The 16,731-nt window shown below is 54.0% G+C and overlaps 1 protein-coding gene and 1 long non-coding RNA gene across 2 annotated transcripts in view; one reads left to right on the top strand and one right to left on the bottom strand.

Moving 5' to 3' along the window:
• LOC106509841 (uncharacterized) overlaps window positions 1-16,731 on the bottom strand; it is a 174,568-nt gene that overhangs the window by 89,799 nt on the left and 68,038 nt on the right. The window lies entirely within an intron of this gene.
• Window positions 3,843-15,990, top strand: LOC106509839 (uncharacterized). Its single transcript, XR_001307760.3, has 3 exons — window positions 3,843-3,878; window positions 5,888-6,504; window positions 15,421-15,990. It is a non-coding gene; the product is annotated as an uncharacterized LOC106509839 (long non-coding RNA).

The raw sequence follows: 16,731 nt of genomic DNA, 5'->3' as shown, positions 1-16,731 counted from the left end.
GGCCCCAGCACTAACTCCAAATGACACCCTTACCCCCACGGCCACAATGGGAGACCTGTGGCCGCAGCACGTGTACACGTGTGCACGCATGCACATGCGCACACCCCACCCCGTAGGAGGAGCTGTGGGGCCGTGTTTTCATCGTGGAAAGTTGTGGAGGGGCTCTGGCTGGCAGAGAGGTTTTATGCTAGTTCTGTCTCCTGCTTGTTCTCCTCGAAGACCAAGCTGTTTCCAGGCAGGCTTGGCCCCTGAGTGAGGCAGGTCTGGGAGCCCCAGGAAGACTTCACTCCGGTCCCCTAACGGGAGCCTCAGGGACCCCCAGGGGTTAAGGGGGCTGGCTCCCCCACAGCCCTCCTCATAGACCCCTGCCCCAGGGGAGTCAGAGCCACAGTGAAAGAGCTCTTCACAGCAGGAGAGGGCTGCTCTGCTCTGAGCGCTGCTCACCCGAGCCACCCAGGGAGGATGCAGAGAAGGGCCTCGAGGCTCCCCTAGGCGACCTGCCTCAGGGACATTCTTAACCCCAGCCAAAGAGGGGGCACCCTTCATAGCCTCCACCTCTGCATTGGGGCCTCACAGCTGTTCCCAGCTAGAGGCTCTTACTGCCCCACCACCACCCACCAGTCAGCCCCCAGGGGACATGGAGGCAGCTTTGATGAAGCCTATCAAAGGGTTCTTGTTCTTCCAGCAGTTTCCTGGGAGGGCAAGTGGAGCCACAATAACCCCCACATCTGTTCAAGGGGCTGAGGGCTGGGACTCCACTCCAGCTGGAAGGCGGCACCCATCCCCATTTCACAGATAGCATAAATGAGGCACCCCCTGCTCCCAAAGGGCTCCCCACACAAGGCCCACTTCCCCAGGAACTCTCTAGGCAGGCGCTGGCTCCTCTTCCTCTGGGTCAGGTTGCCTCCACTTACACAAGACACCACTGGCCCACAAAGGGGTGTGGGAGGCATGTGGGGGGAAGTTGGTGTCTGGTCTGAGACGTCTGCACTGCCTCTTTCCCCTGCATGAGCCACTGCCTCTATTTGGCCATTATTTTAATCCTTAATCTGTGGATTTGTTTAAATCAAAGTTTCTCAACTGTGACAGTCTTGACATTGGGGGCTGGATATTTCTTCGTTGTGGGGGCTGTCCTGGGCCCTGGAACATGTTCAGCACCATCTCTCATGTCTACTAGATGCCAGCGATGCCACCTCCCTCCTGTGACAACCAAAATTATCTCCAGCCAAATGCTCCCTGGGGGCAAAACTGTGTCCAGCTGAGAAGCACTGAGGTAAAGGGATCATGTATGGATGGTGCAGGTATTCCCTCCTGAGGCCTGGAGCTGCTGTCAAGGAGATAGGACAATAAATGTACCCAGGACCCAGCAGTGTGTGCCAGGAGATCCTGGAAAAGACTGAATTTGGGCAAATCATTGAGGCTGGGATCCACCCAGGAAGACTTCCTGGAAGAGGAGGATTGCTATCTGGTCCTTTTATAAACTTTCCAGGAAGGATGCAGTTTGGAAGGAAAGTTTCAAAGACAGTGAGCAGAGCTCAGGGTTGGGAGGTGAGTGGAGACTTTCCAGGGAGGGGGCAGGAGGGTGCTCACAGCTGGCTGGATTTTAATCTGGGGTGTTAAGGCTGCCTTCCTCCAGAGCAAGTCCTGGAGCCAGGAGCCGGAAAGATACCGGGGATGAGTGGGAAGGAAGACAGTGGGGTGGGGGTGGGGGGAGCTCCTGGGGGTGGCAGAGAGGGTTCTTAGGGGGTGGTTGTTCCCTGAATCCCCAGCACCCAGCACAGAATCAGGCTGAGGAAATGCTGAGATGATGAAGCTGTGGCTCATGGGAGACAAGTCCTGACAAGGAGAAGGTGGGCCTGGGCTCTGGAGGGCTGAGAGGACCATCGCCACGTGGCGAGGGTGCTGTTGAGGGGGCCCAGCCTGATTTCTCAGCATCTGCCCACACCTCATGTCTCCCCCATGGTCCCTGCAGAGCAGAGGTGGGGGGAGTGGGAGGTGGCCCTAATCAAGGGGTAGCTGCTAGGCTTGGAGCACACCACCCAGCTTCCTGCCAGGCTACAGATCTTTCTCTCTGGAAGAGATTTCAGCAGGTTCACGAGAGGAAAATGCTGGACCCCTTAGCCTAGGAAGCCCCCTTCTCAGATAGAAACCCTGGCTCCCACCCCTAATCTGGGCTTCCGGAGCCATGGGTGCACATTTACCTCAGACTCAGCTCCCTAAGGGCAGAGGCAACACCTTCCCAGTGGTCACTGAAGGGAAAGAAGCTTGGGGCTGGTGCTGCCCACAGGGAGCTTCTGGGTGACCTGCCAGCAGGGGGCACTGTGGACTCAGGCACAGGACTTGGGCCGCTAGAAGGGTGGAGACTGGACGGGCCTCCCTCACTTCTTGTTTATCGCCTTATAGCCTTCACCCCAGCCAGGCTTGCCTGCTTTGGACCTGGCAAGGTCTCCACCTCCCATCCTGACCCCATTTTCGCCTCTCCTCTGGACGAAGGAGAAGGAATTTTTATGCCCATTATGCAGATGAGGAGACTGAATCATACAGATGCAAAAAAGACCAGAAGGGACAGCCACGTGGCAGAAAGGATAGAGTCTTGGCTTTGGAGCCAGAACGCCTGGGTTTGCCAGCACGCTGGTTCAGCACCTCACTCCCTGTGTGGTTGGGGGCACACTTTGGGGCCTTATTGAGCAAACCACTGCAGTGGCCATAAGGGAGATGAGCGTGGCAGCCCACACTACTCGCAAGCTGAAAACACTTCTGACACTGGCTGTCACAGCCCCATGTGACAGCACTGGGTCCTGGGAGACAAGGAAGCCTAGCCCATGCCCCTATCTAGGTGGCGAGAGCAGGCAGCCAGAAAGGGGATGCACTGAGAGCCCTGAATAAGGGCAGAGGGGGCGAAGGGGCCGCGTTGCTTGTGCCAGAGAGTCTCAGGAGCGGAAGGGCTGAGGTGTCAGCTGCGCTGACTTATCTGCACTTTCTCCCAGGTCTTAGTAATTAATAACAAGAGTGGAAACCATGAGAGCTATTTGCTACCCTCTCATGCTGTGCCAGGCTCTGTGCCAAGCACTTGACTGGCTCAATTACCCATCCTGGGAAGTAGGTAGTGATACTACCCCATTTGATAGACAAGAACACGAATGCTCAGAGAGAAAGTAACTCGTCTGAGGTCCCCTAGCAGGGAAGGGGCAAAACTGGATCCCACGCTTTTGGTGGGCTGGGGGACCGGGTAGAGAGAGGATGAAGGCTGAGGTTATGTCTTGGGGACGCACCACAGGGCAGTTCAAACTCAGCATAGAATGGACAGAGTGGAGCGGGGCGCTGAGGAAGGAGTGACCCACCTAAGACATCCAGTCGGAGGCCTGCCTCCTGGAGGAGGGGGACGCTCTGCAGGCTGACGGGAAGGGAAGGGCTGTCCCAGCAGCCTGAGCGGACGTAAGGAAGCCATTCTAGCCTGGCCGTCTCCAGCAGGCCCGCGGGCTGTTCCCGTCCTGCAGTGCTGCGACATGAGGGCAGAGAGGCAGGCGGGAGCCACCTGGAGGGGCGGGTGCCATCACATCAGCTGTTTGGAGGACGGCCCAGGAGATCCAGTTGGTTCTCCTGGCCTTTCTTAAGAGATGAGGCTCTCAACTATTACAAAAACTGGGGGGCAGGAGGCATGGGGAAGAGGGGATGAAGACTCAAGATACCAGTGTTAGAATCTGCCAGATGAGATGGCTCATCAGATGAGGTGGACAGAAGGCTGTGGTCAAGGATGACTCAGCCTCTGGCTTCAGGGGTGGGGAGTCTTACCACAAACTAAGATCTTAGCACCCAAGAGAAGGAAGGGACTCGTGAGAGAAAGATAGCAGGTTCCGTCTGGGATAAAGGCGTTTGAGGTAAGCGTGTGCTCTGTAAATGTAGGTGAGTTGGGGGCTCAGGGGTAGAGGGGAAAAGAGCTCAAACCACAGCCAAAATCAGGCTACACTCTGAGGAAAGCGGGCAGGGTTGACTAGAATTTGAGCTTAGTCTGCAGCCAAGAAGGGAAGTACTGCAGCAGAACACCCACTAGACTAAGCCTAGGACCCTGGGTTCTCAAACTTGAAAAAGGATCCAGGGGTCTGAGCAGACACAAGCTGAGTCTGCTTCAGCAATGGCACCCTTCATTCTCAAGGTGTGCACATCGCTGAGAGCATTAATAAGAAAATTTGGGGTCAAAAAGGAACCGAAGGAGTTCTGGTTGTGGCTCAGGGGAAATGAAACCGACTAGTATCTGCGAGGATGCAGGTTCGATCCCTAGCCTCGCTCAGTGGGTCAGGAATCCGGTGGTGGTTGCAGACAAGGCTTGAATCCCCAGTTGCTGTGGCTGTGGTGTAGGCCTGCAGCTGCAGCTCCAATTTCACCCCTAGCCTGGGAACTTCCATATGCTGTGAAAGCCGAAGGGGGAAGAAAAAAAAAAAAAAGGAAAAGGAAAAAAGAAAAGGAACCTAAAGGATTCTTAAGAGCAGATGTAGTCAACTGATTTCATGTTCTAAATTGCTGCGGTGTAACCTCTTCTCGGAAACCCTCCCTAACTCCCTTTTCCCTTCTCTCCAGGACCCCAGCCTGAAGGCTGGCTAGTGGTCACTGCCAAGCACTTTCACACAGTTTAACATCCCGAGGGGTCCCCTCATTTGGGGAAGCAGAGACCCAGCAAGACCGGGTGTGTGGGGCTGAGCCCAGGCCTGCTCCTCTAGGCCTCCCTCTGGGCCCACCCCTCCTTACTTGGAACGGCCTTCTAGAACCTTCCAGGATGCCAAGGCAGCAGCTGGGGTTTGGATGCAGGGTGGCCAGGCGGCGAGATTATGTGCAGGGGGTGAGGGCTGGGGGAGAGCCCTGGCCCAGGTACGTTATCTGCTCACAGGATCTTTCCCTCAGCTGCTCGGGTAATAGAAGTGACCTCAGTGGTGGGTTTTTTGGTTTTTTGTTTGTTGTTGTTTTTTTCTTCTTCTTCTTCCTTCTAAGAACAATTCGTTTTGGTCAAATAACTAGAGTAAAAGTGACTGGTGTTAAGAAACCTCCTCTTCCCCCTTCCCTGGCCCGGGGCAGCGACATTTGAGGCGCTGTCTCCTGGGGCCACAGAGGCTGCTCTTGGGGCAGTTCAAAGGGTTGGCTCTTCTCCCCACCCTCCCCACCCACTTCCCTCACCGCCTCCCTGGCAGGCAGGCTCAGGCAGCCTCCCATCACAGACCGGGTCCTGAGCCTCTCTCCTGGCACCTGAGCTTCGCCCCCCTGCTGTCCGTCTCTAAAGGGAGGAACAGCACAGTCTCTGGTCACCCCTGTCACTCACCACTCTGCTGAGCCCATAGCATCCTCCGTGTGCCACTGACCACACTGGATCAGCACTGGAACAGTGACATTGAGGGGAGGAGAGAGGAGGAGAGAGGGAATGCTGGGCTACGGAGGGAAGGGACTGGCTTGGGCTCCCAGGAGGCTACCCCGAGAGCGGGGGGTGGCAGAGGAAGGAGCTGGAGGACGTCTGAGGGAGCTGTATCCCCAGGCAGAGTGGCTGGACAGGAAGGCAGTGCAGTCAGAGGCAGCTAGGCTTGCACAAGATGGAATTGAGGAGCGAAGGCTTGAGCCAGCGGAGGGCTGGACTCGGGGACTGGACCCCAGGGTCTGGACACACTGCCCAGGGGAGCAGCTTGGCCCACATCTGAACAGGAGGGAGGGGACAGGTACGGGGCGGGGGTGGGACAGTGTCTCTCAGACCTGACTCCAGACGGCATTTCCTGGGAGATGAACCCAGGCCCGTGTGCAGCAAGGAACTAAGCCAAGCGCCCGGAGGCTAAAGGCCAAAGAGCTGAGGGTCCTAATTTACCCGCCCTGGTAGCTCCTGGCAAGAGCCCTGCACCGCCTTCTCTTCCAGGATGCGCCAGGCTGCAGGCTGCAGTGCCGAGAAGGAAAGGATGGAGGCGGTGGTGATGTCAACCAGGGAATTAAGTGAGCAGAAGCGCTGATAACATCTCCCAGCAAGGCCCGCTGTGGGCAAGGTGACTCATCGAAGCCGGGCCCCACCACCACAGGCTGATTGTTGTTGTGCCCAGCCTGTGGGGCTGGGGAGGGGGGGGGAGGCCGAGACCGGTCGCTCAGCCAGCCCTCTGCTCAGTGGAGACGTCTCGGAACACAGTGTCCTCCGCCTCCAGAGCTGCCTCAGGAAACAGCCCTCCCTCCCGCTGTCTCGATTATCTTCGTCCACCGCGTTCGGTGTTTGTGGGGTGTGTCAAGGTGGTTTCCCCACCCGCGTCCCGCTGGGCACTCCAGGCACCAGAGATTGCTAACAGCATAACAGTTGCTCCCCCTGGTTGGACCACTGTCTGTGGTGACAACGCCACCGGATGGCAAACTGCTAACCACGACCACGTGGCGTCCTCGTGGAAGGTACAGCCTGTTCCTCCAGCTGCAGGCACCTGCAGAGCTGCCTCCACTCATCCCCGCCGAGGGGCCCACGACTGTCGGGTTCTTCCCCATCCCCTGGGGCGCCAGGTACTGCTGTACGAGTTGAGAACTGTACAACTGGCGGGGGGCGGGGACCACTCACTTTATGGTCTGTGTACCAGACCGCATGGCTGTACGTGGCCTCTTCCCTTTTCTAAATTATTGCTCATTCCCCTCCTCCACCTAGAAGGATCTATTTAGCTTGCCATTAAGAAGTTTGTCTTCACACCAAACTTGCCCCGTAAGCATCAGCTTCATCCTTTACCTACTGACTCCTCTCATTCGGTCATTCATTCATTCCACAAAACACTGCTGAGTGTGTGCCAGGTACCAGTATAAGCAAGGGAACAAGACAGACCCTGCTGGAGTCACGGTGCTCACATTCTAGTCGCAGGGAAGGCGGGAGACAATAAACAAATCACTGGACACATAAAACTGCAAGTGACAGTATAAGTGCCATGAAAGAAAATAAAGCGGGGCCAGGAGATGAGGGTGACAGGGCTCTCCTTCTGCTGGAACTGCCCCGAAAAGCTTCTCTCTGTGGAGGTAGCCTCTGAGCAGAGACCCAGAGGCAGTAAAGGAAGGAGACTTCCCGGCAGAGCCCCTCCTACCAGGCAGGCAGTGCCAAAAGAAAGTTCTCTAATCCTGCCTGGTTCTGCCAGGAGCCTGTGGCATGGCCTGGGGCACTCACTCCCAGTCCTGGGTGTCCATTTCCTCCTTGACAAACAAGAGGGCCGGCTGCTCCAGCTCCCTGAGGGCACCTCCACCATGAATCCACCTGCCCACAGGTGGCGGGAGGAACTCCATGTCGGGGGGCCTGCGTTGGAAGGCCAGCTGGGCCACCTCCAAGCTGTGCAACCTCAGGCAGGTTACTGAACCTCTCTGAGGTGGTCTCCTTATCTGTAAAATGCCTTCCTCTGGGTATTGTGAAGGATTAAATGAGCTTGTGGATGTGTCACCACCTGGTATATAACAGGTGTTTAATAGACTCTAGGGTCACACCTGGGAGAGGTGAGCCCATGGGGTGAGATGAAGAGGTGCTCCTTTCATTCAGGGAGAGGGCAATGCTGACCTAAAGACACAAGGGACCACCAGCCACCCACCTGTGCAGAGACGAGCCGGGGGAGGCTCCAGGCTGGGACCCTGCCTCACAGACCCAGAGCCAGTGGGGTGGGGTGGCGGGGTCCTGCACTTCCCACTGACGTCAGCAGGTGCGGGTGGAGTGGAGCGCTGTGGTGTAGGGCCCTTGAACTGTCACACCATGGCCCTGGCTTTCAACTTCCTCTGGGGCCCAGGGTGTGCTCAGCTCGCCCTCCCTTCCTTCCTCCCTCATTCAGGCCGCTTTGGGGAAGCACCAGCCACCCTCCGGCTCCAGTCACTGTGCTCCCTCTCAGCTCCCAGAGTTCATCCCAGGTCACTGTGCTCCCTCTCAGCTCCCAGAGTTCATCCCAGCCCCCCTCCATCAACAGGTCTTTCCCTCATCCCTGCGGGGACTCCAGCATGGCAGGCGGGACCCACCAGGCCTGGGGTGCAGCCAGTAGCAATACTCAGCCCTGACTGGCTGCCTCGGTGGTGCACTGCTCATCCCTGACCTCCCTGGATGTGGGTGTTTTTATTCCCTTTCTTCTTGAGGAACTGAGGCTCTAGGAAAATAGGAGCTGTGGGCACTGAGGTGGCAGAGTTGACAGGCATTCTTCCTGCAGGAGCCTTGCAAGGCAGAGGGGCCTTGGCAAGGCCAGAAGACAGAGGATGCAGGTGGTGGACCAGTCTGAGGCTGGGATGGGGGCTTAGGGGACTCCCACCCCACAAATGGCTACAGGCCACAGTGTACAGGCCCCTCCCCCCACCTGCTGCTTTAGGACCCCCAGGGGGCCTGGCACTCTGAGTCTCCAGCCAGCTCCCAGGTGGCCTGGAAGCTGCTGGCTCAGTCTGAAAGGCCAGAGCTGAGAGCTGAGCCACAAGCCCCATTGGAAGACATTTCTCAGGTCCTTTCTGGCAGGAAACAGACATCCTTTCCAGCTATCATTTATTGACAACTTTCTTGCAGAGCAGGTGCTGTGCTAAATGCTTTGCATATATAAACCTATGTAATTCTCACAACAGCTCTGTGAGGCAGGACGCTGGGGCACAGCGAGGTTAAGCGACTTGCCTGAGGTCACACAGAACTGGCATTCAAACCAGGATGCCTGGCTCCAGAGGGCACCCTCACCTCTCCTCAAAGTGGAGATCCCTGGAGCAGGGGAGGCCCAGGACCAGGGGTTTGGGTTGGACCTGGCGGGCATTGGGGAGCCATGGCAGGGTTCTGAGCCAGGGATCAGTATGCTCCCAGGACTGGCTGGACAACTGGACCCCACTGAGGGCTGAATACACCACCCCTCCCACAGGGATGTGGTTAGGACAGAAGGCGGCAGAACAAGACTTCCCCCAAAGAAAAGACCTGAGATGAGGTTGGCAGGCCATGTGCTGGGCATGAAGTTGTGAAGGTGGGAGCTCAGGCACAGGGAAGGGAGCCAGCAGCTCCCTGCCCCCAGTGGGTCTGCTACAGATGGGTGCTCGGTTCCTGTGCCTGGGGCCTAAGAGCTGCCAGCCTACGGGGGCCACCCGGTGTCCATCTGTCTGCGTGCACATGTGTGTATTCGCGTGTGTAAGAAGGCAGGGAGAAGGGGCCTTTGCGTGTGCCTGTTTGCAGGGGAACCTGTCCCCCACCCCCACCTGCTGCTGCAGCCACAGAGAACAGGATGCCCTGACTCCAATCTGCACCTCTAAGGCCTTGAAACCACAGCCACCACGTCAAGGGCGAGTGCACAAGGGCTGGCGGGAGGTGGGGCCCTGGGTGCAGGGTCTGCAGGTGTGAGCCAACAGACGTGTGCAAGGCTGCCCTGGGGGTGTGGTTCCAGGGAGGGGGCAGGTGGGGTGGAAGGGAGCTGGTCCTCCCCTGGGAGGGAGCACAGCGTCCATCCCCTCTGACCACAGGTTGCGGGGTCCGACAGCTAGCCCCCATCTGGCCCCTCAGAGGACCAGCCTTTGCTTGTGCAGCTGCTCTCCTCTGGGTGACGGTCCTAACAACACTGTACAAAGGTCTGTAGAGCATCTAAAATGGCCCAGCAGTTCCAGGCACTTGGGAAACATCCACGAGCAAAACAAAGATCCCTGCCCTCGTGGGGTCAATATTCTTGTTGGGGAGACACAGTAGACAGAGCAAGTGAAGTCAGGTATGTCAGTAGGTGGCAGGTGACACAGGGGAAGAGAGGAGATGGAACCACGCTGAGAGCTGTAATGTGCTGGGGGGGGTGAGGGGGAGGGGCTGTGCTGGGGGGGGTGACAAGAGGGGTGTGTGCCCATGTGTACACAGGTCACAGTATTAAACTGGGTGGTCCACGGAGGCCCTACTGAAAAGGTGACATTTCAACAAAAGCTTGGAGAAGGAGCCAAGCAAGGTCTGGAAGAAAACATTCCAGACAGAGGAAATAGCTAGAACAAGGGCCCTGAGGCAGAGGCATGCCTTGCCAGGACTGAGGGAAGGACAACCTGGCCTGCTGGTGGACCGACGTGGCCCCACGCCTTCTGGCATCTGCTCACCTTGCCAAGAGTGAGGGCTGATGCCCCGTGGGTTAAAGAAAATGGACCTTCTGGTACCTACAGCAAAAGCGAAAGGGCTCCCACAGGAACCAGTGTCATGGGAAGTAGGGGACAGAGAGGGACAAAGGGTTTAGACCAGAAGGAGCCTACCATCCCTTGGGGGCCTGAGCTCAGGGAGAAGGCCCTAGACTGGGGGCCTCTAGGGGGAGGGTGGGGGAAGTCTCTGGGGTCCCCAGGCTCCCTGACCAACCTGTGCCTGGGAGCTCACTGAGAGAGTGCAGTGAGGAGCTGCATCCTGCTGCCTGGGGGCCAGCTGGCCACTCGGGGGGCAGGGAGCCTGCCACCACCTGCCTCTGCTGAGGCTGCCAGCTCCTTCTGCATTCAAGCACCCCATGGCGGTTGGGCGGGGGGCATTTGGCCTCAGGAGAGGGAAGCTGATGGCTGATCAGGGGACGGGATGTGTCTACAGCCCCACCCAGCCCTGCAGTTTGTGCGAGATGGCGTTCTAGAAGGCAGATCCCCTCTAAGCCAGCCAGACCACCACCAAAGGATGGGGGTAGCAATGACTGAGAGAGGGGATGGCGGGAGGTTAGGAACTAGAAAAAAGGGAGGAGGCTTGACCTGGGCCTTTTAGGATGAGAGCAAATCTGAATGGGTGGAGAGGAGAAAGGACAAGTCCATGCATTCACACACTGGCACACACAGGTGACACCACACACACACACACACACTCAGTCCCTTAAGCTTCACCACCCTCCCCCAAAATACACAGGTTTTCACAGCCGGAGATATCCACTACACCTCACAGATGCCAAAGTAACACTCAGACACACATGCACTGGGGACATTCACACTCACGTAAGACATGCCAGCACCAGGGCACACACAGAGTCACACACCCTCAGAGACCTAGAGTGGGTCCCCTGGGCACCAGAAGCACATTGACTCCTTAGAAACGGACTTGGGAGAAGATGATGATGTGTCTGCAATGCATAGCAGAACAGAGGCTGGAAAGTAGGGCAGAGGGGGACAGATGGAGATGGGGTGACAGATAGACCCAGAGAAAGGAACGTCGCAGCCACACCCACCTGCAGATGGCACACGCCTACGTACTTGTCACCCTCCCTGCCCGTGAGAGATACCACTCAGCCACCCTATGACGTTGCAAAGTCACTCAGCCTTTTCTCCAAGTTTTTCTTGGATGAAATGAGAATCTGGTAACATCTGCTTTCCAAATTTCAACCGCAAATCGACAGGTAGATCCTGTTTGCTCTGCCTCCCAAAACACTGTTCAGAGTCCAGCCACTTTTCCCTCCTCCAGGGAACCCCCCTGGCCAGGCCACCGTCCACCAGCTTCCCTGCCTCCCCTCTTGCTCCCTGAAGCAGTCTGTGGTCCACTTGCAGCCACTGACCCTCTCCTCCCAACCTACTGGTGTGTTTCCATCTCATCCACCGCATAGAGGAAAATCCTTGCGATGGTCCCAGGGGAGCTGCCCACCCCTCCCTTTTCTCCTTTCTGGCTTCAACTCCAGCCATGCTGGGCCCTGGCTTCCACAAACACCCAGGCCTCCCCTCTCAGAGCCTTTGCACCTGCCGTTCCCTCTGCCTGGAGGGGCCTCAGGACTCTGTCTTCAGAATTTAGTCAAATACATCCTCTCACTGAGGCCTCCCTGGCTGCATCAGCTAACACTGCGGCCCCCAGCTGAGTGCTCTCTACGCCCCCCCCACACACCCCTGCTTTTTTCTTCTTAGCATCTTTCCTCACCAAACATACCACATATTTGATCATATTTTTTTATCTGTCTCTCTTATCAAAGTGTAAATTTCACAAGGCAGGGATTTCTGTTTTATTCTATCCTGTGACCCCTGCTTCCTAAAACAGTACCTGGGTCACAGGACTCAATAAATTGAGTGAGTGAGTGAATGAATGAATGAATGAATGAGATAGCAAATAGGTAAGCATTTGAAAAGCAAGATTAAAGAACAGGAGGGACCAGAGTTCCTGTGTGGCTCAGCAGGTTATGAACCAGACTAGCATCCATGAGGATGCGGGTTCTATCCCTGGCCTCGCTCAGTGGGTTAAGGATCCAGCATTGCCGCAGACAAGGCTCAGATCTGGTGTTTGCTGTGGCTGTGATGCAGGCTGGCAGCTGCAGCTCCTATTCGACCCCTAGTCTGGGAACTTCCATATGCCGCAGGTATGGCTCTAAAAGGAAAAAGAAAAAAGACCAAAAAAAAACAGGAGGGACCACCCCTGAGTGAGCCATCACTGTATTCCAGGAATTGCAACCACAACCCTTTTTTCTCAACCCTGGGAAGTAAATAGAATTGTTCCCATTTTACAGATGAGAAGCCTGAAGACCAGAAAGGTTAAGACATGTGACCTCAAAAATGGTCCCCCATAATTCCTCCCATCTCTGTGTCAAATGCTGCTCTTCTCATCAAGATTCTAGTCTGTTTTCCTGCCCCCTTGACTCCAGGCTGGTCTTGTGACAAGCTTTGACCAAAAGAATGAGGCAAAAGTGATGCTGTGTCAATTTGGGTCTAGGCCTTAAGAAAATTGGCCCCTGGACCAGCTACATAATTTGTAGTGTCTAAAGAAGATGAAAATGTGGGTCCCCCTGTTCAAAAAGCAAGAAAAAATGCCCTTATTGGTACTGATATATAGAGCTCTCTTTTCTTCCAAAGTCTCTCAAGTCTTCATGGTACTTTTTGCTACTTAATGTTGTTCTAAGGAAAAAATTTTAAATATTAGCGTGGGAGTTCCTGTCATGGCTCAGCGGAAACGAATCTGACTAGCATCCATGAGGAGGCAGGTTCGATCCCTAGCCTCACTCAGTGGGTTAAGGATCTGGCATTGCCAGGAGCTGTGGTGTAGGTCACAGATGCGGCTCAGATCCTGCGTTGCTGTGGCTGTGGCTTAGGCCAGCAGCTACAGCTCCAATTCAGCCCCTAGCCTGGGAACCTCCATATGTCACGGGTGCGGCCCTAAAAAGATAAATAAATAAATATTAGTATACCTTTTACTGTTCAACTTTATATTATTCTATGCAGTTTTAAATGCATATAAGAACACCTAACTCCCATATGGGATAACCAAAATCATGCAATTCCGATTTCGTAGCTCAGGCAGGCACGTGTATTTCATTCTTACCAGAAAAGTGGAAACACGGACAGAATATTGCACAAAATGAACTCAACTTTTATTTCTCGTTTTTTCTGCTTTTGCTTTTATTTGCATTTATTTTATGCTGAATATATTCCCAGGCCACTTTTTTTTTTGTTTGTTTTTTCAGTTTCTTCCAGGATATCTTTTTCTTCTGTGCCACCTCCTCTTCTGTTTTAGGAGCAATCTGCTCATTTTCAAGAATGATAATCTCAGGAGTTCCTGTCGCGGCGCAGAAGAAACGAATCCAGCTAGGAACCATGAGGTTGCAGGTTCGATCCATGAGGTTGCAGGTTCGATCCCTGGCCTTCTTCAGGGGGTTAAGGATCTGGTGTTGCCATGAGCTGTGGTGTAGGTTGCAGACGTGGCTCGGATCTGGCATTGCTGTGGCTATGGTGTAGGCCAGCAGCTGTAGCTCTGATTCGACCCCTAGCCTGGGAATCCCCATATGCCACCGCATGCAAAAAAAAAAAAAAAAAGAATGATCATCTCAATGTGGCAGGGTGAACTCACATGGGCTTCATTGGACAGGAGCTCTGCAAGTTTGGCTGCACATCCTGGGGCCTTTGTTCACCCAGATGTGCTCAATTACCCAACAATCTGTATCTAAACCCTTCGGTTCAACAGAACTTCCTGCATTTTCAAGCACATGCATCAAAAACTCAACACTCTCTTTGGGCCACCGGACCCTGTGCCAAACCCCCGCTGTTTGGCTGGCACACACCTACCAGCTCCACCATTGTCAAGACAGAATGACACACACTGTTTCTGGAAAGAGACATCTTTTGGATCCTTGACAGCCTAGGCAGTTTCACGGGAGCCCTTAAAGTGAATGTGAAGATTTGAACCTCTTGATTTGCATGATCTTGTGGAGTTTTTTGAATCAAGTGAAACCATCTTGGAACCATTTTCTGAGACGACTTCAGGCCACTTGTGAAAAGAGCCTCTTTCTCTCTTTTTTTTTTTTTTTTCCACTTTTTAGGGCCACACCCATGGCATATGGAAGTTCCCAGGCCAGGAGTTGAATCTGAACTGCAGCTGCTGGCCTATGCCACAGCCACAGCAATGTGGGATCCGAGCTACATCTGTGACCTCCACCAGAGTTCATGGCAATGCCAGATCCTTAACCCACTGAGCGAGGCCAGGGATTGAATCTGTGTCCTCATGGATTCTAGTCGGGTTCATGACTGCTGAGCTACAACAGGAACACCATCTTCTCCTTTTCCTTTTTTTTTTTTTTTTTTTTTGGTCTTTTTGCCGTTTCTTGGGCCGCTCCCGAAGCATATGGAGGTTCCCAGGCTAGGGGTCTAATCGGAGTTTTAGTCGCCAGCCCACCCCAGAGCCACAGCAACGTGGGATCCGAGCTGCGTCTGCAACCTACACCACAGCTCACGGCAATGCCAGGTCCTTAACCCACTGAACAAGGCCAGGGATGGAGCCTGCAACCTCATGGTTCCTAGTCAGATTCGTTAGCCCCTGAGCCACGACAGGAACTCCAACTTCTCTTGCTATGCACACATTCTACAGACATTCTCTGCCTTCAGTTTACTGATGAGGAAGGAAGGACTGAGAAGAAAAAGAACTATCTCTATGGGAACAGGAAAGCAATGAGCTGGCTGGGCCCAGAGGTAATGCTGACCTCTGCTCACACCTGTGCTCCATTGACCCATCTGACTTCACTTACCAAACACAACACAATGTGGAGAATGAATGAGCTGTCCCACCAAGCCCCACCCAAACTTTAGATCCATGAGCAAATGAACAGTTGCTGGTTTTGAGCCACTGACTTTTGTGGTGGCTTGTTACACAGCAATTGATGACTGATACAAGGGTTGAAATCACTCAGTTAATATGAGACCAGGCTGCGGCTGAACCCACATTGCTCTGCTTCTCAAATTCACATTCCTCTCTGCCCCACCCGGGGTTCCTTAACAAATGTTTCATAGCATTGCTCCCATACTCCTTGGAGAGTTAGCGAGTGAAGGGTTGAGCTGGGAGGGGTGTAGTTTATTTAGCTGCAACAAATCAAAATTATTATTAGAGCTTGGAAGAAGCCACATCTGGACTCGATATGGGGAACAAGAGGTTGGTGGGCGGGTCAGGGCTGAGAACAGGCCCGGCCTCTGTCCAGGGTGAGCCCGGGCCCAGCGGGGTGCTTAGACATCTGTTTTCCATCCTGACTCAGTAAATAAAGCTGCTTTCCTCTGCTGACCCTACAGGAAATGGGAGTCAGAAGTTCGGCTGGCCAGGAGCAGACCTCTCCTCTGATAGGAGGCCTCCCACATGCGTGGACGAGATGCAGAGTGCAGGGCCTCAGACTGCCACACTCTCTCCCCACTGAACCAGCAGAGAAAGGACTTTTCAGTGCCTCCCTTGGTCAAGGAATCCGGTTTTCCCCTTTAACCAATGCTGTTGTTCCAACTGTCGGCATATCACATTAGCACATTGGGTGTACATTCTTTTGAACCCGTGGCTCATACATCGGTAAAGGTCTTTTCAGTGGCCAGAAACAGAGAACTTCTTTCAGGTGGCTTAGACAATAAGGAAAGTGTCTTATCTCAGAGAACAAGAAGTCCAGAGGAACAATAGCTTCAGAAGAGGTTAATCCTGCAGCTCAGCATCATCATGAGTGACCCAGACTTCCTCTTTTCCTTCCCTTCTGCCATTCTCAGCACGTCGCCTCGTCCTTGGCTAGCTTGCCTCACAGTTGCAAGATGGTTGCGCCCACCCCAGACATCACATCACCACACAATGCGCACAGCAGCAAATAAATAAATAAATAAATAAAACCCCAGAAAACATCTCATCATTGTGTCCCATTTTAAGATCAAGGAAAGTTTTTCTCAGAAGCCCCCTATAAACGAATAGGAATCTATTCTTCACTGCTCATTGGCCAGAATTGAGTCGCATCACATGCTTGAATCTATCCCAAGCAAGGGGGGTAATGTCACTATTAATGCCACAGTACTAACCCTGGTCCCAGAAGGATAAGCATGAACACTTAAAAGCAACCTCGGTGGGTGCTGAGAGAAGGGGAGTGGAAGGGCCACGGGGTGGGTAACCAACTGTCTGTATTAGTGCTCATTTGACTGGACCCCGGTAGGGGAAGAGGATGAAAGAATTGGTATTTACAAAGTGAACCAGGCCCCCAGATTCTATTACTCAACTGCATTGCCTCACAAAGTACTTGCAGGGAGAATATTTTACTTAAAGGACTCATTGGAAATATGTAAAAACTCAGGGACTGAGGCAGAGACTTTGTTCCCTCATCTGAGCATCTGTTTAGGTTCTTAAGAGCATCAGCATAGCAGTTAGACCCAGGTTTGAATTTTGGTCTCTGATTTTCTGATTTTGTACAAGCTGTTTCACTTCTCTGTATCACCCTTTCTTTACATGTAAGATGAGGATAACAATACCCATCCCCAAACTGTTTTATTAACCAGTACACTGCCTGGTGTATAACAAAGCGTCAAGCAATATTTGAGGCAGATGGAACCACATCACCCAGATTGGTTCGTGTTACAAAGCGC

The sequence above is a fragment of the Sus scrofa genome, chromosome 3 (assembly GCF_054392235.1).
Source record: "Sus scrofa isolate SSC_HxYL_T2T_F1_AM1 chromosome 3, Sscrofa_HxYL_maternal_Yorkshire_Landrace_v2.0, whole genome shotgun sequence".
In the NCBI taxonomy this organism is placed as follows: domain Eukaryota; kingdom Metazoa; phylum Chordata; class Mammalia; order Artiodactyla; family Suidae; genus Sus; species Sus scrofa.
The sequence above is the reverse complement of the archived record's forward strand: the minus strand, read 5'-3'. Positions and strand labels throughout refer to the sequence as shown.